The 26906-nt window shown below is 45.5% G+C and overlaps 1 protein-coding gene and 38 non-coding genes across 40 annotated transcripts in view; 1 reads left to right on the top strand and 38 right to left on the bottom strand.

Moving 5' to 3' along the window:
- The window catches only part of shank2b (SH3 and multiple ankyrin repeat domains 2b), a 116679-nt gene that overhangs the window by 41655 nt on the left and 48118 nt on the right, over positions 1-26906 (top strand). The window lies entirely within an intron of this gene.
- On the bottom strand, positions 216-287 carry trnag-ucc (transfer RNA glycine (anticodon UCC)). The gene has a single exon. It is a non-coding gene; the product is annotated as a tRNA-Gly (tRNA).
- Positions 412-483, bottom strand: trnap-ugg (transfer RNA proline (anticodon UGG)). Its single transcript has one exon. It is a non-coding gene; the product is annotated as a tRNA-Pro (tRNA).
- On the bottom strand, positions 1253-1324 carry trnag-ucc (transfer RNA glycine (anticodon UCC)). The gene has a single exon. It is a non-coding gene; the product is annotated as a tRNA-Gly (tRNA).
- trnag-ucc (transfer RNA glycine (anticodon UCC)) lies at positions 2517-2588 on the bottom strand. The gene has a single exon. It is a non-coding gene; the product is annotated as a tRNA-Gly (tRNA).
- Positions 2722-2793, bottom strand: trnap-ugg (transfer RNA proline (anticodon UGG)). The gene has a single exon. It is a non-coding gene; the product is annotated as a tRNA-Pro (tRNA).
- On the bottom strand, positions 3563-3634 carry trnag-ucc (transfer RNA glycine (anticodon UCC)). Its single transcript has one exon. It is a non-coding gene; the product is annotated as a tRNA-Gly (tRNA).
- Positions 3746-3817, bottom strand: trnap-ugg (transfer RNA proline (anticodon UGG)). Its single transcript has one exon. It is a non-coding gene; the product is annotated as a tRNA-Pro (tRNA).
- Positions 4827-4898, bottom strand: trnag-ucc (transfer RNA glycine (anticodon UCC)). Its single transcript has one exon. It is a non-coding gene; the product is annotated as a tRNA-Gly (tRNA).
- Positions 5023-5094, bottom strand: trnap-ugg (transfer RNA proline (anticodon UGG)). The gene has a single exon. It is a non-coding gene; the product is annotated as a tRNA-Pro (tRNA).
- On the bottom strand, positions 6098-6169 carry trnag-ucc (transfer RNA glycine (anticodon UCC)). The gene has a single exon. It is a non-coding gene; the product is annotated as a tRNA-Gly (tRNA).
- Positions 6294-6365, bottom strand: trnap-ugg (transfer RNA proline (anticodon UGG)). The gene has a single exon. It is a non-coding gene; the product is annotated as a tRNA-Pro (tRNA).
- trnag-ucc (transfer RNA glycine (anticodon UCC)) lies at positions 7474-7545 on the bottom strand. Its single transcript has one exon. It is a non-coding gene; the product is annotated as a tRNA-Gly (tRNA).
- trnap-ugg (transfer RNA proline (anticodon UGG)) lies at positions 7670-7741 on the bottom strand. Its single transcript has one exon. It is a non-coding gene; the product is annotated as a tRNA-Pro (tRNA).
- trnag-ucc (transfer RNA glycine (anticodon UCC)) lies at positions 8708-8779 on the bottom strand. The gene has a single exon. It is a non-coding gene; the product is annotated as a tRNA-Gly (tRNA).
- Positions 8904-8975, bottom strand: trnap-ugg (transfer RNA proline (anticodon UGG)). The gene has a single exon. It is a non-coding gene; the product is annotated as a tRNA-Pro (tRNA).
- trnag-ucc (transfer RNA glycine (anticodon UCC)) lies at positions 9871-9942 on the bottom strand. The gene has a single exon. It is a non-coding gene; the product is annotated as a tRNA-Gly (tRNA).
- trnap-ugg (transfer RNA proline (anticodon UGG)) lies at positions 10067-10138 on the bottom strand. The gene has a single exon. It is a non-coding gene; the product is annotated as a tRNA-Pro (tRNA).
- Positions 11148-11219, bottom strand: trnag-ucc (transfer RNA glycine (anticodon UCC)). The gene has a single exon. It is a non-coding gene; the product is annotated as a tRNA-Gly (tRNA).
- trnap-ugg (transfer RNA proline (anticodon UGG)) lies at positions 11344-11415 on the bottom strand. Its single transcript has one exon. It is a non-coding gene; the product is annotated as a tRNA-Pro (tRNA).
- trnag-ucc (transfer RNA glycine (anticodon UCC)) lies at positions 12419-12490 on the bottom strand. The gene has a single exon. It is a non-coding gene; the product is annotated as a tRNA-Gly (tRNA).
- Positions 12615-12686, bottom strand: trnap-ugg (transfer RNA proline (anticodon UGG)). Its single transcript has one exon. It is a non-coding gene; the product is annotated as a tRNA-Pro (tRNA).
- Positions 13795-13866, bottom strand: trnag-ucc (transfer RNA glycine (anticodon UCC)). The gene has a single exon. It is a non-coding gene; the product is annotated as a tRNA-Gly (tRNA).
- On the bottom strand, positions 13991-14062 carry trnap-ugg (transfer RNA proline (anticodon UGG)). Its single transcript has one exon. It is a non-coding gene; the product is annotated as a tRNA-Pro (tRNA).
- On the bottom strand, positions 15029-15100 carry trnag-ucc (transfer RNA glycine (anticodon UCC)). Its single transcript has one exon. It is a non-coding gene; the product is annotated as a tRNA-Gly (tRNA).
- trnap-ugg (transfer RNA proline (anticodon UGG)) lies at positions 15225-15296 on the bottom strand. The gene has a single exon. It is a non-coding gene; the product is annotated as a tRNA-Pro (tRNA).
- Positions 16192-16263, bottom strand: trnag-ucc (transfer RNA glycine (anticodon UCC)). The gene has a single exon. It is a non-coding gene; the product is annotated as a tRNA-Gly (tRNA).
- Positions 16388-16459, bottom strand: trnap-ugg (transfer RNA proline (anticodon UGG)). Its single transcript has one exon. It is a non-coding gene; the product is annotated as a tRNA-Pro (tRNA).
- On the bottom strand, positions 17837-17908 carry trnag-ucc (transfer RNA glycine (anticodon UCC)). Its single transcript has one exon. It is a non-coding gene; the product is annotated as a tRNA-Gly (tRNA).
- On the bottom strand, positions 18034-18105 carry trnap-ugg (transfer RNA proline (anticodon UGG)). Its single transcript has one exon. It is a non-coding gene; the product is annotated as a tRNA-Pro (tRNA).
- trnag-ucc (transfer RNA glycine (anticodon UCC)) lies at positions 19134-19205 on the bottom strand. Its single transcript has one exon. It is a non-coding gene; the product is annotated as a tRNA-Gly (tRNA).
- On the bottom strand, positions 19330-19401 carry trnap-ugg (transfer RNA proline (anticodon UGG)). Its single transcript has one exon. It is a non-coding gene; the product is annotated as a tRNA-Pro (tRNA).
- Positions 20724-20795, bottom strand: trnag-ucc (transfer RNA glycine (anticodon UCC)). Its single transcript has one exon. It is a non-coding gene; the product is annotated as a tRNA-Gly (tRNA).
- On the bottom strand, positions 20921-20992 carry trnap-ugg (transfer RNA proline (anticodon UGG)). The gene has a single exon. It is a non-coding gene; the product is annotated as a tRNA-Pro (tRNA).
- On the bottom strand, positions 22101-22172 carry trnag-ucc (transfer RNA glycine (anticodon UCC)). Its single transcript has one exon. It is a non-coding gene; the product is annotated as a tRNA-Gly (tRNA).
- trnag-ucc (transfer RNA glycine (anticodon UCC)) lies at positions 23907-23978 on the bottom strand. Its single transcript has one exon. It is a non-coding gene; the product is annotated as a tRNA-Gly (tRNA).
- trnap-ugg (transfer RNA proline (anticodon UGG)) lies at positions 24103-24174 on the bottom strand. The gene has a single exon. It is a non-coding gene; the product is annotated as a tRNA-Pro (tRNA).
- Positions 24997-25068, bottom strand: trnag-ucc (transfer RNA glycine (anticodon UCC)). The gene has a single exon. It is a non-coding gene; the product is annotated as a tRNA-Gly (tRNA).
- Positions 25201-25272, bottom strand: trnap-cgg (transfer RNA proline (anticodon CGG)). Its single transcript has one exon. It is a non-coding gene; the product is annotated as a tRNA-Pro (tRNA).

The raw sequence follows: 26906 nt of genomic DNA on the forward strand, positions 1-26906 counted from the left end.
AGTCTCAAATTCAACTCTAGTGTCAGGTTCAGCTCTAGTCTCAGGTTCAACTCTAGTCTCAAATTAAACTCTAGTGTCAGTTTCAGCCCTAGTCTCAGGTTCAACTGTTATCTCAGTTTCAGCTCTAGAGTCACAAAAGACTGAAAATTCCCAACTTTTACTTTTATTATCATTGACTGTTGCTGTTATTCTGTCATTTCTACAAGGATAAAAGCTGCGTTGGCCGGGAATCGAACCCGGGTCAACTGCTTGGAAGGCAGCTATGCTAACCACTATACTACCAACGCCTGGGTGGGTCTGTTCCGGGGCGACATGGGGTCACGTTTATATTCAAGCGTTGTATTTATATTTTAAAATGAGTTTATATTTGTATTTACACTACCAGGAATAACCAGTAAGAGTAACAGAACAGGGCTCGTCCGGGATTTGAACCCAGGACCTCTCGCACCCAAAGCGAGAATCATACCCCTAGACCAACGAGCCACGTCAGAGACCCACAAACGTACTTCTGACTCACCTGTTCAGGTGTGACCTGAACGACTGGTGACGGGTTGGAGACATCAGTCGAGTTTAAATGTCTGGACTCCCAGCAGTCAGGAAGACCCGAAGGAGTTCTAGTCTCAGGTTCAACTCTGTCTCTGGTTCAACTCCAGTTTCAGGTTCAACTCTAGTCTCAGGTTCAAGTCTGTCTCTGGTTCAACTCCAGTTTCAGGTTCAACTCTAGTCTCAGGTTCGGGTCAAGTCTCAGGTTCAGCTCTGGTCTCGGGTTCAGCTCTAGTCTCAGGTTAGTCTCAGGTACAGCTCTAGTCTCAGGTTCAACTCTAGTCTCAGTTTCAGCTCTAGTCTGAGGTTCAGCTCTAGTCTCAGGTTCAGCTCTAGTCTCAGGTTCAACTCCAGTTTCAGGTTCAACTCTAGTCTCAGGTTCAGCTCTAGCCTTGGGTTCAGCTCTGGTCTTTGTTACAGCTCTAATCTCAGATTCAGATCTGGTCTGATTCAGTTCTAGTCTCAGGTTGAGTTCTATTCTCATATTTGGATCTAGTCTCAGAGTCGTGTCTAGTCTCAGGTTCAGTTCTAGACTCAGGTTTATTTCTAATCACAGGTTCAACTGTAGTCTGAAATTAAACTGTAGTCTCAGTTTCAGCTCTAGTCTCAGTTTCAGCTCTAGCCTCACAAAAGACTGAAAATTCCCAACTTTTACTTTTATTATCATTGACTGTTGCTGTTATTCTGTCATTCCTACAAGGATAAAAGCTGCGTTGGCCGGGAATCGAACCCGGGTCAACTGCTTGGAAGGCAGCTATGCTAACCACTATACCACCAACGCCTGGGTGGGCTGGTTCTGGTGGGACATGGGGTCACGTTTATATTCAAGCTTGTATTTATATTTTAAAATGAGTTTATATTTACACTACCAGGAATAACCAGTAACAGAAAAGGGCTTGTCCGGGATTTGAACCCAGGAGCTCTCGCACCCAAAGCGAGAATCATACCCCTAGACCAACGAGCCACATCAGAGAGCCACAAACGTGCTTCTGACTCACCTGTTCAGGTGTGACCTGAACGACTGGTGACGGGTTGGAGACATCAGTCGAGTTTAAATGTCTGGACTCCCAGCAGTCAGGAAGACCCAAAGGAGTTCTAGTCTCAGGTTCAACTCTGTCTCTGGTTCAACTCCAGTTTCAGGTTCAACTCTAGTCTCAGCTTCAGCTGTAGTCTCAGGTACAGCTCTAGCCTCGGGCTCAGCTCTAGTCTCAGGTTCAGTTGTAGACTCAGGTATAGCTCTAGTCTCAGGTTCAGTTGTAGACTCAGGTATAGCTCTAGTCTCAGGTTCAACTCTAGTCTCAAATTAAACTAGTGTCAGGTTCAGCTCTAGTCTCAGGTTCAACTCTAGTCTCAGTTTCAGCTCTAGTCTGAGGTTCAGCTCTAGTCTCAGGTTCAGCTCTAGTCTCAGGTTCAGCTCTAGTCTCGAGTTCTGCTCTGGTCTGAGATTCTGCTCTAGCCTTGTGTTCAGCTCTGGTCTTTGTTACAGCTCTAATCTCAGATTCAGATCTGGTCTGATTCAGTTGTAGTCTCATGTTGAGTTCTATTCACATATTTGGATCTAGTTTCAGGTTCGTGTCTAGTCTCAGGTTCAGTTCTAGACTAAGGTTTATCTCTAGTCTCAGGTTCAACTCTAGTGCCAGATTAAACTCAAGTCTCAGTTTCGGGTCAAGTCTCAGGTTCAGCTCTAGTCTCAGGTTCAACTCTAGAGTCTCATTAAACTCAAGTCTCAGGTTCAGCTCTAGTCTCAGGTTCAACTCTAGTCTCAAATTCAACTCTAGTGTCAGGTTCAGCTCTAGTCTCAGGTTCAACTCTAGTCTCAAATTAAACTCTAGTGTCAGTTTCAGCCCTAGTCTCAGGTTCAACTGTAATCTCAGTTTCAGCTCTAGAGTCACAAAAGACTGAAAATTCCCAACTTTTACTTTTATTATCATTGACTGTTGCTGTTATTCTGTCATTTCTACAAGGATAAAAGCTGCGTTGGCCGGGAATCGAACCCGGGTCAACTGCTTGGAAGGCAGCTATGCTAACCACTATACCACCAACGCCTGGGTGGGTCTGTTCCGGGGCGACATGGGGTCACGTTTATATTCAAGCGTTGTATTTATATTTTAAAATGAGTTTATATTTATCATGTTTGTATTTACACTACCAGGAATAACCAGTAAGAGTAACAGAACAGGGCTCGTCCGGGATTTGAACCCAGGACCTCTCGCACCCAAAGCGAGAATCATACCCCTAGACCAACGAGCCACGTCAGAGACCCACAAACGTACTTCTGACTCACCTGTTCAGGTGTGACCTGAACGACTGGTGACGGGTTGGAGACATCAGTCGAGTTTAAATGTCTGGACTCCCAGCAGTCAGGAAGACCCGAAGGAGTTCTAGTCTCAGGTTCAACTCTGTCTCTGGTTCAACTCCAGTTTCAGGTTCAACTCTAGTCTCAGGTTCAAGTCTGTCTCTGGTTCAACTCCAGTTTTAGGTTCAACTCTAGTCTCAGGTTCGGGTCAAGTCTCAGGTTCAGCTCTGGTCTCGGGTTCAGCTCTAGTCTCAGGTTAGTCTCAGGTACAGCTCTAGTCTCAGGTTCAACTCTAGTCTCAGTTTCAGCTCTAGTCTGAGGTTCAGCTCTAGTCTCAGGTTCAGCTCTAGTCTCAGGTTCAACTCCAGTTTCAGGTTCAACTCTAGTCTCAGGTTCAGCTCTAGCCTTGGGTTCAGCTCTGGTCTTTGTTACAGCTCTAATCTCAGATTCAGATCTGGTCTGATTCAGTTCTAGTCTCAGGTTGAGTTCTATTCTCATATTTGGATCTAGTCTCAGAGTCGTGTCTAGTCTCAGGTTCAGTTCTAGACTCAGGTTTATTTCTAATCACAGGTTCAACTGTAGTCTGAAATTAAACTGTAGTCTCAGTTTCAGCTCTAGTCTCAGTTTCAGCTCTAGCCTCACAAAAGACTGAAAATTCCCAACTTTTACTTTTATAATCATTGACTGTTGCTGTTATTCTGTCATTCCTACAAGGATAAAAGCTGCGTTGGCCGGGAATCGAACCCGGGTCAACTGCTTGGAAGGCAGCTATGCTAACCACTATACCACCAACGCCTGGGTGGGCTGGTTCTGGTGGGACATGGGGTCACGTTTATATTCAAGCTTGTATTTATATTTTAAAATGAGTTTATATTTACACTACCAGGAATAACCAGTAACAGAAAAGGGCTTGTCCGGGATTTGAACCCAGGACCTCTCGCACCCAAAGCGAGAATCATACCCCTAGACCAACGAGCCACATCAGAGACCCACAAACGTGCTTCTGACTCACCTGTTCAGGTGTGACCTGAACGACTGGTGACGGGTTGGAGACATCAGTCGAGTTTAAATGTCTGGACTCCCAGCAGTCAGGAAGACCCAAAGGAGTTCTAGTCTCAGGTTCAACTCTGTCTCTGGTTCAACTCCAGTTTCAGGTTCAACTCTAGTCTCAGCTTCAGCTGTAGTCTCAGGTACAGCTCTAGCCTCGGGCTCAGCTCTAGTCTCAGGTTCAGTTGTAGACTCAGGTATAGCTCTAGTCTCAGGTTCAGTTGTAGACTCAGGTATAGCTCTAGTCTCAGGTTCAACTCTAGTCTCAAATTAAACTAGTGTCAGGTTCAGCTCTAGTCTCAGGTTCAACTCTAGTCTCAGTTTCAGCTCTAGTCTGAGGTTCAGCTCTAGTCTCAGGTTCAGCTCTAGTCTCAGGTTCAGCTCTAGTCTCGAGTTCTGCTCTGGTCTGAGATTCTGCTCTAGCCTTGGGTTCAGCTATGGTCTTTGTTACAGCTCTAATCTCAGATTCAGATCTGGTCTGATTCAGTTGTAGTCTCATGTTGAGTTCTATTCTCATATTTGGATCTAGTTTCAGGTTCGTGTCTAGTCTCAGGTTCAGTTCTAGACTAAGGTTTATCTCTAGTCTCAGGTTCAACTCTAGTGCCAGATTAAACTCAAGTCTCAGTTTCGGGTCAAGTCTCAGGTTCAGCTCTAGTCTCAGGTTCAACTCTAGAGTCTCATTAAACTCACGTCTCAGGTTCAGCTCTAGTCTCAGGTTCAACTCTAGTCTCAAATTCAACTCTAGTGTCAGGTTCAGCTCTAGTCTCAGGTTCAACTCTAGTCTCAAATTAAACTCTAGTGTCAGTTTCAGCCCTAGTCTCAGGTTCAACTGTAATCTCAGTTTCAGCTCTAGAGTCACAAAAGACTGAAAATTCCCAACTTTTACTTTTATTATCATTGACTGTTGCTGTTATTCTGTCATTTCTACAAGGATAAAAGCTGCGTTGGCCGGGAATCGAACCCGAGTCAACTGCTTGGAAGGCAGCTATGCTAACCACTATACCACCAACGCCTGGGTGGGTCTGTTCCGGGGCGACATGGGGTCACGTTTATATTCAAGCGTTGTATTTATATTTTAAAATGAGTTTATATTTGTATTTACACTACCAGGAATAACCAGTAAGAGTAACAGAACAGGGCTCGTCCGGGATTTGAACCCAGGACCTCTCGCACCCAAAGCGAGAATCATACCCCTAGACCAACGAGCCACGTCAGAGACCCACAAACGTACTTCTGACTCACCTGTTCAGGTGTGACCTGAACGACTGGTGACGGGTTGGAGACATCAGTCGAGTTTAAATGTCTGGACTCCCAGCAGTCAGGAAGACCCGAAGGAGTTCTAGTCTCAGGTTCAACTCTGTCTCTGGTTCAACTCCAGTTTCAGGTTCAACTCTAGTCTCAGGTTCAAGTCTGTCTCTGGTTCAACTCCAGTTTCAGGTTCAACTCTAGTCTCAGGTTCGGGTCAAGTCTAAGGTTCAGCTCTGGTCTCGGGTTCAGCTCTAGTCTCAGGTTAGTGTCAGGTACAGCTCTAGTCTCAGGTTAAACTCTAGTGTCAGATTAAACTCAAGTCTCAGGTTCGGGTCAAGTCTCAGTTTCAGCTCTAGTCTCAGGTTCAGATCTAGTGTCAGGTTCAACTCTAGTCTCAGGTTCAGCTCTAGTCTCAGGTTCAACTCTAGTCTCAAATTAAACTGTAGTGTCAGGTTCAGCTCTAGTCTCAGCTTCAGCTCTAGTCTCAGGTTCAGCTCTAGTGTCAGGTTCAGCTCTAGCCTTGGGTTCAGCTCTGGTCTGTGTTACAGCTCCAATCTCAGATTCAGATCTGGTCTGATTCAGTTGTAGTCTCAGGTTGAGTTCTCTTCTCATATTTGGATCTAGTCTCAGGTTCGTGTCTAGTCTCAGGTTCAGTTCTAGACTAAGGTTTATCTCTAGTCTCAGGTTCAACTCTAGAGTCAGATTAAACTCAAGTCTCAGGTTCAGCTCTAGTCTCAGGTTCAACTCTAGTCTCAAATTAAACTCTAGTGTCAGGTTCAGCTCTAGTCTCAGGTTCAACTCTAGTCTCAAATTAAACTCTAGTGTCAGGTTCAGCCCTAGTCTCAGGTTCAACTGTAATCTCAGTTTCAGCTCTAGAGTCACAAAAGACTGAAAATTCCCAACTTTTACTTTTATTATCATTGACTGTTGCTGTTATTCTGTCATTCCTACAAGGATAAAAGCTGCGTTGGCCGGGAATCGAACCCAGGTCAACTGCTTGGAAGGCAGCTATGCTAACCACTATACCACCAACTCCTGGGTGGGTCTGTTCCGGGGCGACATGGGGTCACGTTTATATTCAAGCGTTGTATTTATATTTTAAAATGAGTTTATATTTGTATTTACACTACCAGGAATAACCAGTAAGAGTAACAGAACAGGGCTCGTCCCGGATTTGAACCCAGGACCTCTCGCACCCAAAGCGAGAATCATACCCCTAGACCAACGAGCCACATCAGAGACCCACAAACGTGCTTCTGACTCACCTGTTCAGGTGTGACCTGAACGACTGGTGACGGGTTGGAGACATCAGTCGAGTTTAAATGTCTGGACTCCCAGCAGTCAGGAAGACCTGAAGGAGTTCTAGTCTCAGGTTCAACTCTGTCTCTGGTTCAACTCCGGTTTCAGGTTCAACTCTAGTCTCAGGTTCAACTCTGTGTCTGTTCAACTGCAGTTTCAGGTTCAACTCTAGTCTCAGGTTCGGGTCAAGTCTAAGGTTCAGCTCTGGTCTCGGGTTCAGCTCTAGTCTCAGGTTAGTCTCAGGTACAGCTCTAGCCTCGGGTTCAGCTCTAGTCTCAGGTTCAGTTGTAGACTCAGGTATAGCTCTAGTCTCATGTTCAGTTGTAGACTCAGGTACAGCTCTAGTCTCAGGTTCAACTCTAGTCTCAAATTAAACTAGTGTCAGGTTCAGCTCTAGTCTCAGGTTCAACTCTAGTCTCAGTTTCAGCTCTAGTCTGAGGTTCAGCTCTAGTCTCAGGTTCAGCTCTAGTCTCAGGTTCAGCTCTAGTCTCGAGTTCAGCTCTGGTCTGAGATTCTGCTCTAGCCTTGGGTTCAGCTCTGGTCTTTGTTACAGCTCTAATCTCAGATTCAGATCTGGTCTGATTCAGTTGTAGTCTCATGTTGAGTTCTATTCTCATATTTGGATCTAGTTTCAGGTTCGTGTCTAGTCTCAGGTTCAGTTCTAGACTAAGGTTTATCTCTAGTCTCAGGTTCAACTCTAGTGCCAGATTAAACTCAAGTCTCAGGTTCGGGTCAAGTCTCAGGTTCAGCTCTAGTCTCAGGTTCAACTCTAGAGTCTCATTAAACTTAAGTCTCAGGTTCAGCTCTAGTCTCAGGTTCAACTCTAGTCTCAAATTCAACTCTAGTTTCAGGTTCAGCTCTAGTCTCAGGTTCAACTCTAGTCTCAAATTAAACTCTAGTGTCAGTTTCAGCCCTAGTCTCAGGTTCAACTGTAATCTCAGTTTCAGCTCTAGAGTCACAAAAGACTGAAAATTCCCAACTTTTACTTTTATTATCATTGACTGTTGCTGTTATTCTGTCATTTCTACAAGGATAAAAGCTGCGTTGGCCGGGAATCGAACCCGGGTCAACTGCTTGGAAGGCAGCTATGCTAACCACTATACCACCAACGCCTGGGTGGGCCTGTTCCGGGGCGACATGGGGTCACCTTTAAATTCAAGCGTTGTATTTATATTTTAAAATGAGTTTATATTTGTATTTACACTACCAGGAATAACCAGTAAGAGTAACAGAACAGGGCTCGTCCGGGATTTGAACCCAGGACCTCTCGCACCCAAAGCGAGAATCATACCCCTAGACCAACGAGCCACGTCAGAGACCCACAAACGTACTTCTGACTCACCTGTTCAGGTGTGACCTGAACGACTGGTGACGGGTTGGAGACATCAGTCGAGTTTAAATGTCTGGACTCCCAGCAGTCAGGAAGACCCGAAGGAGTTCTAGTCTCAGGTTCAACTCTGTCTCTGGTTCAACTCCAGTTTCAGGTTCAACTCTAGTCTCAGGTTCAAGTCTGTCTCTGGTTCAACTCCAGTTTCAGGTTCAACTCTTGTCTCAGGTTCGGGTCAAGTCTCAGGTTCAGCTCTGGTCTCGGGTTCAGCTCTAGTCTCAGGTTAGTGTCAGGTACAGCTCTAGTCTCAGGTTCAACTCTAGTCTCAGTTTCAGCTGTAGTCTGAGGTTCAGGTCTAGTCTCAGGTTCAGCTCTAGTCTCAGGTTCAACTCCAGTTTCAGGTTCAACTCTAGTCTCAGGTTCAGCTCTAGCCTTGGGTTCAGCTCTGGTCTTTGTTACAGCTCTAATCTCAGATTCAGATCTGGTCTGATTCAGTTGTAGTCTCATGTTGAGTTCTATTCTCATATTTGGATCTAGTTTCAGGTTCGTGTCTAGTCTCAGGTTCAGTTCTAGACTAAGGTTTATCTCTAGTCTCACGTCAACTCTAGTGCCAGATTAAACTCAAGTCTCAGTTTCGGGTCAAGTCTCAGGTTCAGCTCTAGTCTCAGGTTCAACTCTAGAGTCTCATTAAACTCAAGTCTCAGGTTCAGCTCTAGTCTCAGGTTCAACTCTAGTCTCAAATTCAACTCTAGTGTCAGGTTCAGCTCTAGTCTCAGGTTCAACTCTAGTCTCAAATTAAACTCTAGTGTCAGTTTCAGCCCTAGTCTCAGGTTCAACTGTAATCTCAGTTTCAGCTCTAGAGTCACAAAAGACTGAAAATTCCCAACTTTTACTTTTATTATCATTGACTGTTGCTGTTATTCTGTCATTTCTACAAGGATAAAAGCTGCGTTGGCCGGGAATCGAACCCGGGTCAACTGCTTGGAAGGCAGCTATGCTAACCACTATACCACCAACGCCTGGGTGGGCCTGTTCCGGGGCGACATGGGGTCACCTTTAAATTCAAGCGTTGTATTTATATTTTAAAATGAGTTTATATTTGTATTTACACTACCAGGAATAACCAGTAAGAGTAACAGAACAGGGCTCGTCCGGGATTTGAACCCAGGACCTCTCGCACCCAAAGCGAGAATCATACCCCTAGACCAACGAGCCACGTCAGAGACCCACAAACGTACTTCTGACTCACCTGTTCAGGTGTGACCTGAACGACTGGTGACGGGTTGGAGACATCAGTCGAGTTTAAATGTCTGGACTCCCAGCAGTCAGGAAGACCCGAAGGAGTTCTAGTCTCAGGTTCAACTCTGTCTCTGGTTCAACTCCAGTTTCAGGTTCAACTCTAGTCTCAGGTTCAAGTCTGTCTCTGGTTCAACTCCAGTTTCAGGTTCAACTCTAGTCTCAGGTTCGGGTCAAGTCTCAGGTTCAGCTCTGGTCTCGGGTTCAGCTCTAGTCTCAGGTTAGTCTCAGGTACAGCTCTAGTCTCAGGTTCAACTCTAGTCTCAGTTTCAGCTCTAGTCTGAGGTTCAGGTCTAGTCTCAGGTTCAGCTCTAGTCTCAGGTTCAACTCCAGTTTCAGGTTCAACTCTAGTCTCAGGTTCAGCTCTAGCCTTGGGTTCAGCTCTGGTCTTTGTTACAGCTCTAATCTCAGATTCAGATCTGGTCTGATTCAGTTCTAGTCTCAGGTTGAGTTCTCTTCTCATATTTGGATCTAGTCTCAGGTTCGTGTCTAGTCTCAGGTTCAGTTCTAGACTAAGGTTTATCTCTAGTCTCAGGTTCAACTCTAGAGTCAGATTAAACTCAAGTCTCAGGTTCAGCTCTAGTCTCAGGTTCAACTCTAGTCTCAAATTAATCTCTAGTGTCAGGTTCAGCTCTAGTCTCAGGTTCAACTCTAGTCTCAAATTAAACTCTAGTGTCAGGTTCAGCCCTAGTCTCAGGTTCAACTGTAATCTCAGTTTCAGCTCTAGAGTCACAAAAGACTGAAAATTCCCAACTTTTACTTTTATTATCATTGACTGTTGCTGTTATTCTGTCATTCCTACAAGGATAAAAGCTGCGTTGGCCGGGAATCGAACCCGGGTCAACTGCTTGGAAGGCAGCTATGCTAACCACTATACCACCAACGCCTGGGTGGGCCTGTTCCGGGGCGACATGGGGTCACCTTTAAATTCAAGCGTTGTATTTATATTTTAAAATGAGTTTATATTTGTATTTACACTACCAGGAATAACCAGTAAGAGTAACAGAACAGGGCTCGTCCGGGATTTGAACCCAGGACCTCTCGCACCCAAAGCGAGAATCATACCCCTAGACCAACGAGCCACATCAGAGACCCACAAACGTGCTTGTGACTCACCTGTTCAGGTGTGACCTGAACGACTGGTGACGGGTTGGAGACATCAGTCGAGTTTAAATGTCTGGACTCCCAGCAGTCAGGAAGACCCAAAGGAGTTCTAGTCTCAGGTTCAACTCTGTCTCTGGTTCAACTCCAGTTTCAGGTTCAACTCTAGTCTCAGCTTCAGCTGTAGTCTCAGGTACAGCTCTAGCCTCGGGCTCAGCTCTAGTCTCAGGTTCAGTTGTAGACTCAGGTATAGCTCTAGTCTCAGGTTCAGTTGTAGACTCAGGTATAGCTCTAGTCTCAGGTTCAACTCTAGTCTCAAATTAAACTAGTGTCAGGTTCAGCTCTAGTCTCAGGTTCAACTCTAGTCTCAGTTTCAGCTCTAGTCTGAGGTTCAGCTCTAGTCTCAGGTTCAGCTCTAGTCTCAGGTTCAGCTCTAGTCTCGAGTTCTGCTCTGGTCTGAGATTCTGCTCTAGCCTTGGGTTCAGCTCTGGTCTTTGTTACAGCTCTAATCTCAGATTCAGATCTGGTCTGATTCAGTTGTAGTCTCATGTTGAGTTCTATTCTCATATTTGGATCTAGTTTCAGGTTCGTGTCTAGTCTCAGGTTCAGTTCTAGACTAAGGTTTATCTCTAGTCTCAGGTTCAACTCTAGTGCCAGATTAAACTCAAGTCTCAGTTTCGGGTCAAGTCTCAGGTTCAGCTCTAGTCTCAGGTTCAACTCTAGAGTCTCATTAAACTCAAGTCTCAGGTTCAGCTCTAGTCTCAGGTTCAACTCTAGTCTCAAATTCAACTCTAGTGTCAGGTTCAGCTCTAGTCTCAGGTTCAACTCTAGTCTCAAATTAAACTCTAGTGTCAGTTTCAGCCCTAGTCTCAGGTTCAACTGTAATCTCAGTTTCAGCTCTAGAGTCACAAAAGACTGAAAATTCCCAACTTTTACTTTTATTATCATTGACTGTTGCTGTTATTCTGTCATTTCTACAAGGATAAAAGCTGCGTTGGCCGGGAATCGAACCCGGGTCAACTGCTTGGAAGGCAGCTATGCTAACCACTATACCACCAACGCCTGGGTGGGTCTGTTCCGGGGCGACATGGGGTCACGTTTATATTCAAGCGTTGTATTTATATTTTAAAATGAGTTTATATTTGTATTTACACTACCAGGAATAACCAGTAAGAGTAACAGAACAGGGCTCGTCCGGGATTTGAACCCAGGACCTCTCGCACCCAAAGCGAGAATCATACCCCTAGACCAACGAGCCACGTCAGAGACCCACAAACGTACTTCTGACTCACCTGTTCAGGTGTGACCTGAACGACTGGTGACGGGTTGGAGACATCAGTCGAGTTTAAATGTCTGGACTCCCAGCAGTCAGGAAGACCCGAAGGAGTTCTAGTCTCAGGTTCAACTCTGTCTCTGGTTCAACTCCAGTTTCAGGTTCAACTCTAGTCTCAGGTTCAAGTCTGTCTCTGGTTCAACTCCAGTTTCAGGTTCAACTCTAGTCTCAGGTTCGGGTCAAGTCTAAGGTTCAGCTCTGGTCTCGGGTTCAGCTCTAGTCTCAGGTTAGTGTCAGGTACAGCTCTAGTCTCAGGTTAAACTCTAGTGTCAGATTAAACTCAAGTCTCAGGTTCGGGTCAAGTCTCAGTTTCAGCTCTAGTCTCAGGTTCAGATCTAGTGTCAGGTTCAACTCTAGTCTCAGGTTCAGCTCTAGTCTCAGGTTCAACTCTAGTCTCAAATTAAACTGTAGTGTCAGGTTCAGCTCTAGTCTCAGCTTCAGCTCTAGTCTCAGGTTCAGCTCTAGTGTCAGGTTCAGCTCTAGCCTTGGGTTCAGCTCTGGTCTGTGTTACAGCTCCAATCTCAGATTCAGATCTGGTCTGATTCAGTTGTAGTCTCAGGTTGAGTTCTCTTCTCATATTTGGATCTAGTCTCAGGTTCGTGTCTAGTCTCAGGTTCAGTTCTAGACTAAGGTTTATCTCTAGTCTCAGGTTCAACTCTAGAGTCAGATTAAACTCAAGTCTCAGGTTCAGCTCTAGTCTCAGGTTCAACTCTAGTCTCAAATTAAACTCTAGTGTCAGGTTCAGCTCTAGTCTCAGGTTCAACTCTAGTCTCAAATTAAACTCTAGTGTCAGGTTCAGCCCTAGTCTCAGGTTCAACTGTAATCTCAGTTTCAGCTCTAGAGTCACAAAAGACTGAAAATTCCCAACTTTTACTTTTATTATCATTGACTGTTGCTGTTATTCTGTCATTTCTACAAGGATAAAAGCTGCGTTGGCCGGGAATCGAACCCAGGTCAACTGCTTGGAAGGCAGCTATGCTAACCACTATACCACCAACGCCTGGGTGGGTCTGTTCCGGGGCGACATGGGGTCACGTTTATATTCAAGCGTTGTATTTATATTTTAAAATGAGTTTATATTTGTATTTACACTACCAGGAATAACCAGTAAGAGTAACAGAACAGGGCTCGTCCCGGATTTGAACCCAGGACCTCTCGCACCCAAAGCGAGAATCATACCCCTAGACCAACGAGCCACATCAGAGACCCACAAACGTGCTTCTGACTCACCTGTTCAGGTGTGACCTGAACGACTGGTGACGGGTTGGAGACATCAGTCGAGTTTAAATGTCTGGACTCCCAGCAGTCAGGAAGACCTGAAGGAGTTCTAGTCTCAGGTTCAACTCTGTCTCTGGTTCAACTCCAGTTTCAGGTTCAACTCTAGTCTCAGGTTCAACTCTGTGTCTGTTCAACTGCAGTTTCAGGTTCAACTCTAGTCTCAGGTTCGGGTCAAGTCTAAGGTTCAGCTCTGGTCTCGGGTTCAGCTCTAGTCTCAGGTTAGTCTCAGGTACAGCTCTAGCCTCGGGTTCAGTTCTAGTCTCAGGTTCAGTTGTAGACTCAGGTATAGCTCTAGTCTCATGTTCAGTTGTAGACTCAGGTACAGCTCTAGTCTCAGGTTCAACTCTAGTCTCAAATTAAACTAGTGTCAGGTTCAGCTCTAGTCTCAGGTTCAACTCTAGTCTCAGTTTCAGCTCTAGTCTGAGGTTCAGCTCTAGTCTCAGGTTCAGCTCTAGTCTCAGGTTCAGCTCTAGTCTCGAGTTCAGCTCTGGTCTGAGATTCTGCTCTAGCCTTGGGTTCAGCTCTGGTCTTTGTTACAGCTCTAATCTCAGATTCAGATCTGGTCTGATTCAGTTGTAGTCTCATGTTGAGTTCTATTCTCATATTTGGATCTAGTTTCAGGTTCGTGTCTAGTCTCAGGTTCAGTTCTAGACTAAGGTTTATCTCTAGTCTCAGGTTCAACTCTAGTGCCAGATTAAACTCAAGTCTCAGGTTCGGGTCAAGTCTCAGGTTCAGCTCTAGTCTCAGGTTCAACTCTAGAGTCTCATTAAACTTAAGTCTCAGGTTCAGCTCTAGTCTCAGGTTCAACTCTAGTCTCAAATTCAACTCTAGTTTCAGGTTCAGCTCTAGTCTCAGGTTCAACTCTAGTCTCAAATTAAACTCTAGTGTCAGTTTCAGCCCTAGTCTCAGGTTCAACTGTAATCTCAGTTTCAGCTCTAGAGTCACAAAAGACTGAAAATTCCCAACTTTTACTTTTATTATCATTGACGGTTGCTGTTATTCTGTCATTCCTACAAGGATAAAAGCTGCGTTGGCCGGGAATCGAACCCGGGTCAACTGCTTGGAAGGCAGCTATGCTAACCACTATACCACCAACGCCTGGGTGGGCCTGTTCCGGGGCGACATGGGGTCACCTTTAAATTCAAGCGTTGTATTTATATTTTAAAATGAGTTTATATTTGTATTTACACTACCAGGAATAACCAGTAAGAGTAACAGAACAGGGCTCGTCCGGGATTTGAACCCAGGACCTCTCGCACCCAAAGCGAGAATCATACCCCTAGACCAACGAGCCACGTCAGAGACCCACAAACGTACTTCTGACTCACCTGTTCAGGTGTGACCTGAACGACTGGTGACGGGTTGGAGACATCAGTCGAGTTTAAATGTCTGGACTCCCAGCAGTCAGGAAGACCCGAAGGAGTTCTAGTCTCAGGTTCAACTCTGTCTCTGGTTCAACTCCAGTTTCAGGTTCAACTCTAGTCTCAGGTTCAAGTCTGTCTCTGGTTCAACTCCAGTTTCAGGTTCAACTCTTGTCTCAGGTTCGGGTCAAGTCTCAGGTTCAGCTCTGGTCTCGGGTTCAGCTCTAGTCTCAGGTTAGTGTCAGGTACAGCTCTAGTCTCAGGTTCAACTCTAGTCTCAGTTTCAGCTGTAGTCTGAGGTTCAGGTCTAGTCTCAGGTTCAGCTCTAGTCTCAGGTTCAACTCCAGTTTCAGGTTCAACTCTAGTCTCAGGTTCAGCTCTAGCCTTGGGTTCAGCTCTGGTCTTTGTTACAGCTCTAATCTCAGATTCAGATCTGGTCTGATTCAGTTGTAGTCTCATGTTGAGTTCTATTCTCATATTTGGATCTAGTTTCAGGTTCGTGTCTAGTCTCAGGTTCAGTTCTAGACTAAGGTTTATCTCTAGTCTCACGTCAACTCTAGTGCCAGATTAAACTCAAGTCTCAGTTTCGGGTCAAGTCTCAGGTTCAGCTCTAGTCTCAGGTTCAACTCTAGAGTCTCATTAAACTCAAGTCTCAGGTTCAGCTCTAGTCTCAGGTTCAACTCTAGTCTCAAATTCAACTCTAGTGTCAGGTTCAGCTCTAGTCTCAGGTTCAACTCTAGTCTCAAATTAAACTCTAGTGTCAGTTTCAGCCCTAGTCTCAGGTTCAACTGTAATCTCAGTTTCAGCTCTAGAGTCACAAAAGACTGAAAATTCCCAACTTTTACTTTTATTATCATTGACTGTTGCTGTTATTCTGTCATTTCTACAAGGATAAAAGCTGCGTTGGCCGGGAATCGAACCCAGGTCAACTGCTTGGAAGGCAGCTATGCTAACCACTATACCACCAACGCCTGGGTGGGTCTGTTCCGGGGCGACATGGGGTCACGTTTATATTCAAGCGTTGTATTTATATTTTAAAATGAGTTTATATTTGTATTTACACTACCAGGAATAACCAGTAAGAGTAACAGAACAGGGCTCGTCCGGGATTTGAACCCAGGACCTCTCGCACCCAAAGCGAGAATCATACCCCTAGACCAACGAGCCACGTCAGAGACCCACAAACGTACTTCTGACTCACCTGTTCAGGTGTGACCTGAACGACTGGTGACGGGTTGGAGACATCAGTCGAGTTTAAATGTCTGGACTCCCAGCAGTCAGGAAGACCCGAAGGAGTTCTAGTCTCAGGTTCAACTCTGTCTCTGGTTCAACTCCAGTTTCAGGTTCAACTCTAGTCTCAGGTTCAAGTCTGTCTCTGGTTCAACTCCAGTTTCAGGTTCAACTCTAGTCTCAGGTTCGGGTCAAGTCTCAGGTTCAGCTCTGGTCTCGGGTTCAGCTCTAGTCTCAGGTTAGTGTCAGGTACAGCTCTAGTCTCAGGTTCAACTCTAGTCTCAGTTTCAGCTCTAGTCTGAGGTTCAGGTCTAGTCTCAGGTTCAGCTCTAGTCTCAGGTTCAACTCCAGTTTCAGGTTCAACTCTAGTCTCAGGTTCAGCTCTAGCCTTGGGTTCAGCTCTGGTCTTTGTTACAGCTCTAATCTCAGATTCAGATCTGGTCTGATTCAGTTCTAGTCTCAGGTTGAGTTCTCTTCTCATATTTGGATCTAGTCTCAGGTTCGTGTCTAGTCTCAAGTTCAGTTCTAGACTAAGGTTTATCTCTAGTCTCAGGTTCAACTCTAGAGTCAGATTAAACTCAAGTCTCAGGTTCAGCTCTAGTCTCAGGTTCAACTCTAGTCTCAAATTAATCTCTAGTGTCAGGTTCAGCTCTAGTCTCAGGTTCAACTCTAGTCTCAAATTAAACTCTAGTGTCAGGTTCAGCCCTAGTCTCAGGTTCAACTGTAATCTCAGTTTCAGCTCTAGAGTCACAAAAGACTGAAAATTCCCAACTTTTACTTTTATTATCATTGACTGTTGCTGTTATTCTGTCATTCCTACAAGGATAAAAGCTGCGTTGGCCGGGAATCGAACCCAGGTCAACTGCTTGGAAGGCAGCTATGCTAACCACTATACCACCAACGCCTGGGTAGGTTGGTTCTGGTGGGACATGGGGTCACGTTTATATTCAAGCGTTGTATTTATATTTTAAAATGAGTTTATATTTGTATTTACACTACCAGGAATAACCAGTAAGAGTAACAGAACAGGGCTCGTCCGGGATTTGAACCCAGGACCTCTCGCACCCAAAGCGAGAATCATACCCCTAGACCAACGAGCCACATCAGAGACCCACAAACGTGCTTCTCACTCACCTGTTCAGGTGTGACCTGAGCGACTGCTGACGGGTTGGAGACATCAGTCGAGTTTAAATGTCTGGACTCCCAGCAGTCAGGAAGACCTGAAGGAGTTCTAGTCTCAGGTTCAACTCTGTCTCTGGTTCAACTCCGGTTTCAGGTTCAACTCTAGTCTCAGGTTCAACTCTGTGTCTGGTTCAACTGCAGTTTCAGGTTCAACTCTAGTCTCAGGTTCGGGTCAAGTCTCAGGTTCAGCTCTGGTCTCGGGTTCAGCTCTAGTCTCAGGTTAGTCTCAGGTACAGCTCTAGCCTCGGGTTCAGCTCTAGTCTCAGGTTCAGTTGTAGACTCAGGTACAGCTCTAGTCTCAGGTTCAGTTGTAGACTCAGGTATAGCTCTAGTCTCAGGTTCAACTCTAGTCTCAAATTAAACTAGTGTCAGGTTCAGCTCTAGTCTCAGGTTCAACTCTTGTCTCAGTTTCAGCTCTAGTCTGAGGTTCAGCTCTAGTCTCAGGTTCAGCTCTAGTCTCAGGTTCAGCTCTCGTCTCGAGTTCAGCTCTGGTCTGAGATTCTGCTCTAGCCTTGTGTTCAGCTCTGGTCTTTGTTGCAGCTCTAATCTCAGATTCAGATCTGGTCTGATTCAGTTCTAGTCTCAGGTTGAGTTCTATTCTCATAATTAGCTCTAGTCTCAGGTTAAACTCTTGTGTCAGATTAAACTCAAGTCTCAGGTTTCGGTCAAGTCTCAGTTTCAGCTCTAATCTCAGGTTCAGATCTAGTGTCAGGTTCAACTCTAGTCTCAGGTTCAGCTCTAGTCTCAGGTTCAACTCTAGTCTCAAATTAAACTGTAGTGTCAGGTTCAGCTCTAGTCTCAGCTTCAGCTCTAGTCTCAGGTTCAGCTCTAGTGTCAGGTTCAGCTCTAGTCTTGGGTTCAGCTCTGGTCTTTGTTACAGCTCCAATCTCAGATTCAGATCTGGTCTGATTCAGTTGTAGTCTCAGGTTGAGTTCTCTTCTCATATTTGGATCTAGTCTCAGGTTCGTGTCTAGTCTCAGGTTCAGTTCTAGACTAAGGTTTATCTGTGGTCTCAGGTTCAACTCTAGAGTCAGATTAAACTCAAGTCTCAGGTTCAGCTCTAGTCTCAGGTTCAACTCTAGTCTCAAATTAAACTCTAGTGTCAGGTTCAGCTCTAGTCTCAGGTTCAACTCTAGTCTCAAATTAAACTCTAGTGTCAGGTTCATCCCTAGTCTCAGGTTCAACTGTAATCTCAGTTTCAGCTCTAGAGTCACAAAAGACTGAAAATTCCCAACTTTTACTTTTATTATCATTGACTGTTGCTGTTATTCTGTCATTCCTACAAGGATAAAAGCTGCGTTGGCCGGGAATCGAACCCGGGTCAACTGCTTGGAAGGCAGCTATGCTAACCACTATACCACAGACGCCTGGGTGGGCTGGTTCTGGTGGGACATGGGGTTCAGGTTTATATTCAAGCGTTGTATTTATATTTTAAAATGAGTTTATATTTGTATTTACACTACCAGGAATAACCAGTAAGAGTAACAGAACAGGGCTCGTCCGGGATTTGAACCCAGGACCTCTCGCACCCAAAGCGAGAATCATACCCCTAGACCAACGAGCCACATCAGAGACCCACAAACGTGCTTCTCACTCACCTGTTCAGGTGTGACCTGAACGACTGCTGACGGGTTGGAGACATCAGTCGAGTTTAAATGTCTGGACTCCCAGCAGTCAGGAAGACCTGAAGGAGTTCTAGTCTCAGGTTCAACTCCAGTTTCAGGTTCAACTCTAGTCTCAGGTTCGGGTCAAGTCTCAGGTTCAGCTCTCGTCTCGAGTTCAGCTCTGGTCTGAGATTCTGCTCTAGACTTGTGTTCAGCTCTGGTCTTTGTTACAGCTCTAATATCAGATTCAGATCTGGTCTGATTCAGTTCTAGTCTCAGGTTGAGTTCTATTCTCATAATTAGCTCTAGTCTCAGGTTAAACTCTTGTGTCAGATTAAACTCAAGTCTCAGGTTTCGGTCAAGTCTCAGTTTCAGCTCTAGTCTCAGGTTCAGATCTAGTGTCAGGTTCAACTCTAGTCTCAGGTTCAGCTCTAGTCTCAGGTTCAACTCTAGTCTCAAATTAAACTGTAGTGTCAGGTTCAGCTCTAGTCTCAGCTTCAGCTCTAGTCTCAGGTTCAGCTCTAGTGTCAGGTTCAGCTCTAGCCTTGGGTTCAGCTCTGGTCTTTGTTACAGCTCTAATCTCAGATTCAGATCTGGTCTGATTCAGTTGTAGTCTCAGGTTGAGTTCTCTTCTCATATTTGGATCTAGTCTCAGGTTCGTGTCTAGTCTCAGGTTCAGTTCTAGACTAAGGTTTATCTGTAGTCTCAGGTTCAACTCTAGAGTCAGATTAAACTCAAGTCTCAGGTTCAGCTCTAGTCTCAGGTTCAACTCTAGTCTCAAATTAAACTCTAGTGTCAGGTTCAGCTCTAGTCTCAGGTTCAACTCTAGTCTCAAATTAAACTCTAGTGTCAGGTTCAGCCCTAGTCTCAGGTTCAACTGTAATCTCAGTTTCAGCTCTAGAGTCACAAAAGACTGAAAATTCCCAACTTTTACTTTTATTATCATTGACTGTTGCTGTTATTCTGTCATTCCTACAAGGATAAAAGCTGCGTTGGCCGGGAATCGAACCCAGGTCAACTGCTTGGAAGGCAGCTATGCTAACCACTATAACACCAACGCCTGGGTAGGCTGGTTCTGGTGGGACATGGGGTCACGTTTATATTCAAGCGTTGTATTTATATTTTAAAATGAGTTTATATTTGTATTTACACTACCAGGAATAACCAGTAAGAGTAACAGAACAGGGCTCGTCCGGGATTTGAACCCAGGACCTCTCGCACCCAAAGCGAAAATCATACCCCTAGACCAACGAGCCACATCAGAGACCCACAAACGTGCTTCTGACTCACCTGTTCAGGTGTGACCTGAACGACTGGTGACGGGTTGGAGACATCAGTCGAGTTTAAATGTCTGGACTCCCAGCAGTCAGGAAGACCTGAAGGAGTTCTAGTCTCAGGTTCAACTCTGTCTCTGGTTCAACTCCGGTTTCAGGTTCAACTCTAGTCTCAGGTTCAACTCTGTGTCTGGTTCAACTGCAGTTTCAGGTTCAACTCTAGTCTCAGGTTCGGGTCAAGTCTCAGGTTCAGCTCTGGTCTCGGGTTCAGCTCTAGTCTCAGGTTAGTCTCAGGTACAGCTCTAGCCTCGGGTTCAGCTCTAGTCTCAGGTTCAGTTGTAGACTCAGGTATAGCTCTAGTCTCAGGTTCAGTTGTAGACTCAGGTATAGCTCTAGTCTCAGGTTCAACTCTAGTCTCAAATTAAACTAGTGTCAGGTTCAGCTCTAGTCTCAGGTTCAACTCTAGTCTCAGTTTCAGCTCTAGTCTGAGGTTCAGCTCTAGTCTCAGGTTCAGCTCTAGTCTCAGGTTCAGCTCTAGTCTCGAGTTCAGCTCTGGTCTGAGATTCTGCTCTATCCTTGGGTTCAGCTCTGGTCTTTGTTACAGCTCTAATCTCAGATTCAGATCTGGTCTGATTCAGTTCTAGTCTCAGGTTGAGTTCTATTCTCATAATTAGCTCTAGTCTCAGGTTCAACTCTAGTGTCAGATTAAACTCAAGTCTCAGGTTCGGGTCAAGTCTCAGTTTCAGCTCTAGTCTCAGGTTCAGATCTAGTGTCAGGTTCAACTCTAGTCTCAGGTTCAGCTCTAGTCTCAGGTTCAACTCTAGTCTCAAATTAAACTGTAGTGTCAGGTTCAGCTCTAGTCTCAGCTTCAGCTCTAGTGTCAGGTTCAGCTCTAGCCGTGAGTCAGCTCTGGTCTTTGTTACAGCTCTAATCTCAGATTCAGATCTGGTCTGATTCAGTTTTAGTCTCAGGTTGAGTTCTATTCTCATATTTGGATCTAGTCTCAGGTTCGTGTCTAGTCTCAGGTTCAGTTCTAGACTAAGGTTTATCTCTAGTCTCAGGTTGAACTCTAGTGCCAGATTAAACTCAAGTCTCAGGTTCGGGTCAAGTCTCAGGTTCAGCTCTAGTCTCAGGTTCAACTCTAGTCTCAAATTAAACTCTAGTGTCAGGTTCAGCCCTAGTCTCAGGTTCAACTGTAATCTCAGTTTCAGCTCTAGAGTCACAAAAGACTGAAAATTCCCAACTTTTACTTTTATTATCATTGACTGTTGCTGTTATTCTGTCATTTCTACAAGGATAAAAGCTGCGTTGGCCGGGAATCGAACCCGGGTCAACTGCTTGGAAGGCAGCTATGCTAACCACTATACCACCAACGCCTGGGTGGGCTGGTTCTGGGGCGACATGGGGTTCACCTTTATATTCAAGCGTTGCATTTATATTTCAAAATGAATTTGTATTTGTATTTACACTACCAGGAATAACCAGTAAGAGTAACAGAACAGGGCTCGTCCAGGATTTGAACCCAGGACCTCTCGCACCCAAAGCGAGAATCATACCCCTAGACCAACGAGCCACGTCAGAGACCCACAAACGTGCTTCTGACTCACCTGTTCAGGTGTGACCTGAACGACTGGTGACGGGTTGGAGACATCAGTCGAGTTTAAATGTCTGGACTCCCAGCAGTCAGGAAGACCTGAAGGAGTTCTAGTCTCAGGTTCAACTCTGTCTCTGGTTCAACTCCAGTCTCAGGTTCAGCTCTAGCCTTGGGTTCAGCTCTGGTCTTTGTTACAGCTCCAATCTCAGATTCAGATCTGGTCTGATTTAGTTCTAGTCTCAGGTTTAGTTCTATTCTCATAGTTGGATCTAGTCTCAGGTTCGTGTCTAGTCTCAGGTTCAGCTCTGGTCTCGGGATCAGCTCTAGTCTCAGGTTAGTCTGAGGTACAGCTCTAGCCTCAGGTTCAGCTCTAGTCTCAGGTTCAGTTGTAGACTCAGGTATAGCTCTAGTCTCAGGTTCAGTTGTAGACTCAGGTATAGCTCGAGTCTCAGGTTCAACTCTAGTCTCAAATTAAACTAGTGTCAGGTTCAGCTCTAGTATCAGGTTCAACTCTAGTCTCAGTTTCAGCTCTAGTCTGAGGTTCAGCTCTAGTCTCAGGTTCAGCTCTAGTCTCTGGTTCAACTCCAGTTTCAGGTTCGGGTCAAGTCTCAGGTTCAGCTCTGGTCTCGGGTTCAGCTCTAGTCTCAGGTTCAGCTCTAGTGTCAGGTTCAGCTCTAACCTTGGGTTCAGCTCTGGTCTTTGTTACAGCTCCAATCTCAGATTCAGATCTGGTCTGATTCAGTTGTAGTCTCAGGTTTAGTTCTCTTCTCATATTTGGATCTAGTCTCAGGTTCGTGTCTAGTCTCAGGTTCAGTTCTAGACTAAGGTTTATCTCTAGTCTCAGGTTCAACTCTAGTCTCAGGTTCAACTCTAGTCTCAAATTAAACTCTAGTGTCAGGTTCAGCTCTAGTCTCAGGTTCAACTCTAGTCTCAAATTAAACTCTAGTGTCAGTTTCAGCCCTAGTCTCAGGTTCAACTGTAATCTCAGTTTCAGCTCTAGAGTCACAAAAGACTGAAAATTCCCAACTTTTACTTTTATTATCATTGACTGCTGCTGTTATTCTGTCATTCCTACAAGGATAAAAGCTGCGTTGGCCGGGAATCGAACCCGGGTCAACTGCTTGGAAGGCAGCTATGCTAACCACTATACCACCAACGCCTGGGTAGGCTGGTTCTGGTGGGACATGGGGTCACGTTTATATTCAAGCGTTGTATTTATATTTTAAAATGAGTTGATATTTGTATTTACACTACCAGGAATAACCAGTAAGAGTAACAGAACAGGGCTTGTCCCGGATTTGAACCCAGGACCTCTCGCACCCGAAGCGAGAATCATACCCCTAGACCAACGAGCCACATCAGAGACCCACAAACGTGCTTCTGACTCACCTGTTCAGGTGTGACCTGAACGACTGGTGACGGGTTGGAGACATCAGTCGAGTTTAACTGTCTGGACTCCCAGCAGTCAGGAAGACCTGAAGGAGTTCTAGTCTCAGGTTCAACTCTGTCTCTGGTTCAACTCCAGTTTCAGGTTCAACTCTAGTCTCAGGTTCGGGTCAAGTCTCAGGTTCAGCTCTGGTCTCAGGTTCAGCTCTAGTCTCAGGTTAGTCTCAGGTACAGCTCTAGCCTCGGGTTCAGCTCTAGTCTCAGGTTCAGTTGTAGACTCAGGTATAGCTCTAGTCTCAGGTTCAGTTGTAGACTCAGGTATAGCTCTAGTCTCAGGTTCAACTCTAGTCTCAAATTAAACTAGTGTCAGGTTCAGCTCTAGTCTCAGGTTCAATTCTAGTCTCAGTTTCAGCTCTAGTCTGAGGTTCAGCTCTAGTCTCAGCTTCAGCTCTAGTCTGAGGTTCAACTCCAGTTTCAGGTTCAACTCTAGTCTCAGGTTCAGCTGCACCCTTGCTATCAGCTCTGGTCTTTGTTACAGCTCTAATCTCAGATTCAGATCTGGTCTGATTCAGTTCTAGTCTCAGGTTGAGTTCTATTCTCATATTTGGATCTAGTCTCAGAGTCGTGTCTAGTCTCAGGTTCAGTTCTAGACTCAGGTTCAGCTCTAGTCTTGAGTTCAGCTCTAGTCTCAGCTTCAGCTCTAGTCTCAGGTTCAGCTCTAGTCTCAGGTTCAGCTCTAGTCTTGGGTTCAGCTCTGGTCTTTGTTACAGGTGTCATCTCAGATTCAGATCTGGTCTGATTCAGTTCTAGTCTCAGGTTGAGTTCTATTCTCATAATTAGCTCTAGTCTCAGGTTCAACTCTAGTGTCAGATTAAACTCAAGTCTCAGTTTCAGCTCTAGTCTCAGGTTCAGATCTAGTGTCAGGTTCAACTCTAGTCTCAGGTTCAGCTCTAGTCTCAGGTTCAACTCTAGTCTCAAATTAAACTGTAGTGTCAGGTTCAGCTCTAGTCTCAGCTTCAGCTCTAGTCTCAGGTTCAGCTCTAGTGTCAGGTTCAGCTCTAGCCTTGTGTTCAGCTCTGGTCTTTGTTACAGCTCCAATCTCAGATTCAGATCTGGTCTGATTCAGTTGTAGTCTCAGGTTGAGTTCTATTCTCATATTTGGATCTAGTCTCAGGTTCGTGTCTAGTCTCAGGTTCAGTTCTAGACTAAGGTTTATCTCTAGTCTCAGGTTCAACTCTAGAGTCTCATTAAACTCAAGTCTCAGGTTCAGCTCTAGTCTCAGGTTCAACTCTAGTCTCAAATTAAACTCTAGTGTCAGGTTCAGCTCTAGTCTCAGGTTCAACTCTAGTCTCAAATTAAACTCTAGTGTCAGGTTCAGCCCTAGTCTCAGGTTCAACTGTAATCTCAGTTTCAGCTCTAGAGTCACAAAAGACTGAAAATTCCCAACTTTTACTTTTATTATCATTGACTGTTGCTGTTATTCTGTCATTCCTACAAGGATAAAAGCTGCGTTGGCCGAGAATCGAACCCGGGTCAACTGCTTGGAAGGCAGCTATGCTAACCACTATACCACCAACGCCTGGGTGGGCTGGTTCTTGTAGGACATGGGGTCACGTTTATATTCAAGCGTTGTATTTATATTTTAAAATGAGTTTATATTTGTATTTACACTACCAGGAATAACCAGTAAGAGTAACAGAACAGGGCTCGTCCGGGATTTGAACCCAGGACCTCTCGCACCCAAAGCGAGAATCATACCCCTAGACCAACGAGCCACGTCAGAGACCCACAAACGTGCTTCTGACTCACCTGTTCAGGTGTGACCTGAACGACTGGTGACGGGTTGGAGACATCAGTCGAGTTTAAATGTCTGGACTCCCAGCAGTCAGGAAGACCTGAAGGAGTTCTAGTCTCAGGTTCAACTCTCTCTGGTTCAACTCTGGTTTCAGGTTCAACTCTAGTCTCAGGTTCAACTCTGTCTCTGGTTCAACTCCAGTTTCAGGTTCAACTCTAGTCTCAGGTTCGGGTCAAGTCTCAGGTTCAGCTCTGGTCTCGGGTTCAGCTCTAGTCTCAGGTTAGTCTCAGGTACAGCTCTAGCCTCGGGTTCAGCTTTAGTCTCAGGTTCAGTTGTAGACTCGGGTATAGCTCTAGTCTGAGGTTCAACTCTAGTCTCAGTTTCAGCTCTAGTCTGAGGTTCAGCTCTAGTCTCAGGTTGAGTTCTATTCTCATATTTGGATCTAGTCTCAGGTTCGTGTCTAGTTTCAGGTTCAGTTCTAGACTAAGGTTTATCTCTAGTCTCAGGTTCAACTCTAGTGTCAGATTAAACTCAAGTCTCAGGTTCGGGTCAAGTCTCAGGTCAGCTCTAGTCTCAGGTTCAACTCTAGTCTCAAATTAAACTCTAGTGTCAGGTTCAGCTCTAGTCTCAGGTTCAACTCTAGTCTCAAATTAAACTCTAGTGTCAGTTTCAGCCCTAGTCTCAGGTTCAACTGTAATCTCAGTTTCAGCTCTAGAGTCACAAAAGACTGAAAATTCCCAACTTTTACTTTTATTATCATTGACTGTTGCTGTTATTCTGTCATTTCTACAAGGATAAAAGCTGCGTTGGCCGGGAATCGAACCCAGGTCAACTGCTTGGAAGGCAGCTATGCTAACCACTATACCACCAACGCCTGGGTGGGCTGGTTCTGGGGCGACATGGGGTCACGTTTATATTCAAGCTTGTATTTATATTTTAAAATGAGTTTATATTTATCATGTTTGTATTTACACTACCAGGAATAACCAGTAAGAGTAACAGAACAGGGCTCGTCCGGGATTTGAACCCGGGACCTCTCGCACCCGAAGCGAGAATCATACCCCTAGACCAACGAGCCACGTCAGAGACCCACAAACGTGCTTCTGACTCACCTGTTCAGGTGTGACCTGAGCGACTGGTGACGGGTTGGAGACATCAGTCGAGTTTAAATGTCTGGACTCCCAGCAGTCAGGAAGACCTGAAGGAGTTCTAGTCTCAGGTTCAACTCTGTCTCTGGTTCAACTCCAGTTTCAGGTTCAACTCTAGTCTCAGGTTCAACTCTGTCTCTGGTTCAGCTCTGGTCTTGGGTTCAGTTGTCTCCGATTAAAGTCAGGTATCTATCTATCTATCTATCTATCTATCTATCTATCTATCTATCTATCTATCTATCCATCCATCCATCCATCCATCCATCCATCCATCCATCCATCCATCCATCCATCCATCCATCCATCCATCCATCCATCCATCCATCCATCCATCCATCCATCCATCCATCCATCCATCTATCTATCTATTGTCATTCAGGTATAGTCTCAGGTTCAGCTCTAGTCTCAGGTTCAGGTCTAATCTCAGGTTCAGCTGTAGTCTCGGGTTCGGGTTTAGTCTCAGGTTCAGCTCAGAACCAAATGTTCTTTCTAGCTGATGGACTTTGGAGTCTGTTACACGGCGGCTGTGGCGGTGGAGTTATTTCTGTCTGCGTGAGGAAGCGGAGGGAGGTGAGAAGACGTTCCTCGTTCCTTCTCCGTTCTATTTATTCCTTTTGTTGCCTGGTTGCCGATCGGCGGCAGACAGGGATCCAACTCTACTTCAACACCGTTTAGCGCCTGAAACAAACACAATCACCACCGCTGGAGGACCGTCAGCCGGACCAAACTCCAGCGGCCGGTGGTGAACAGATCGGGGATTACGAGAAAAGATGAACACGCAAATGAAAAAGTAAAGGAGGGCAGAGGCAGATTGAGAGGGAGCGAACGGGATCTAATCTGATCTAAAGATGTAATCCTGCCCTCTTTCCTGGGCGCCGCCCACCTCACAGAGGAAGAGCTAAATGGGACGCGGCGGTGGTGGGATATGACCCTCCAAATTCTCCAGGTGGACGGGTTTCAACATGCTTCGTCGTCCCATAATGCTTTAGCTGTTCCGGGTTTGTCCCTTTGTGGATTTGGGGATGGGACACACCCGTCCAGTCTAGTTTCTCCCCGCTGACCCGGTCCAGATGACATAACGGCTCAGCCTCGCTAATCTCGTCATGTAATTCTTCTCTTCAAGGCATTGTCAGGGCCGGACCCCCCCCTGTGGTGGTAGGGGCCCCAGATGAGATTGGTTTGAGTAATACTTCAACAGTCCAGCAACTCTCAGAACGAGTGTTCAGGGCCAAGATAGAACCTACCTAACCTACAGGACCTTCAGAACCTATAGAACCTACAGAACCTACAGAATCTACAGAACCTACCGAGCCTAGAGGACCGACCCCAGACTTGGGCATCAAGCTCAGAGAAGCACCTTTAAACCAGGTCTAGTTGGTGATCTAGACCTGGTTTAAAGGGACGTTTGTGGACGTCCTCTGAAGGACGTCCACAAACCCTCTGCACATTATTTCTGTGGGCTTTGATGTCTGGAGGGGGCTTTCATGTCAGTTCCGGCCTTTAACCCTGAGCAGAGTGAGCTTTTGAGACTCTGTCAGTGGTTGGTTCAGCCACTAGATGGGGG

The sequence above is a fragment of the Antennarius striatus genome, chromosome 1 (genome assembly GCF_040054535.1).
Source record: "Antennarius striatus isolate MH-2024 chromosome 1, ASM4005453v1, whole genome shotgun sequence".
NCBI classification, from domain to species: domain Eukaryota; kingdom Metazoa; phylum Chordata; class Actinopteri; order Lophiiformes; family Antennariidae; genus Antennarius; species Antennarius striatus.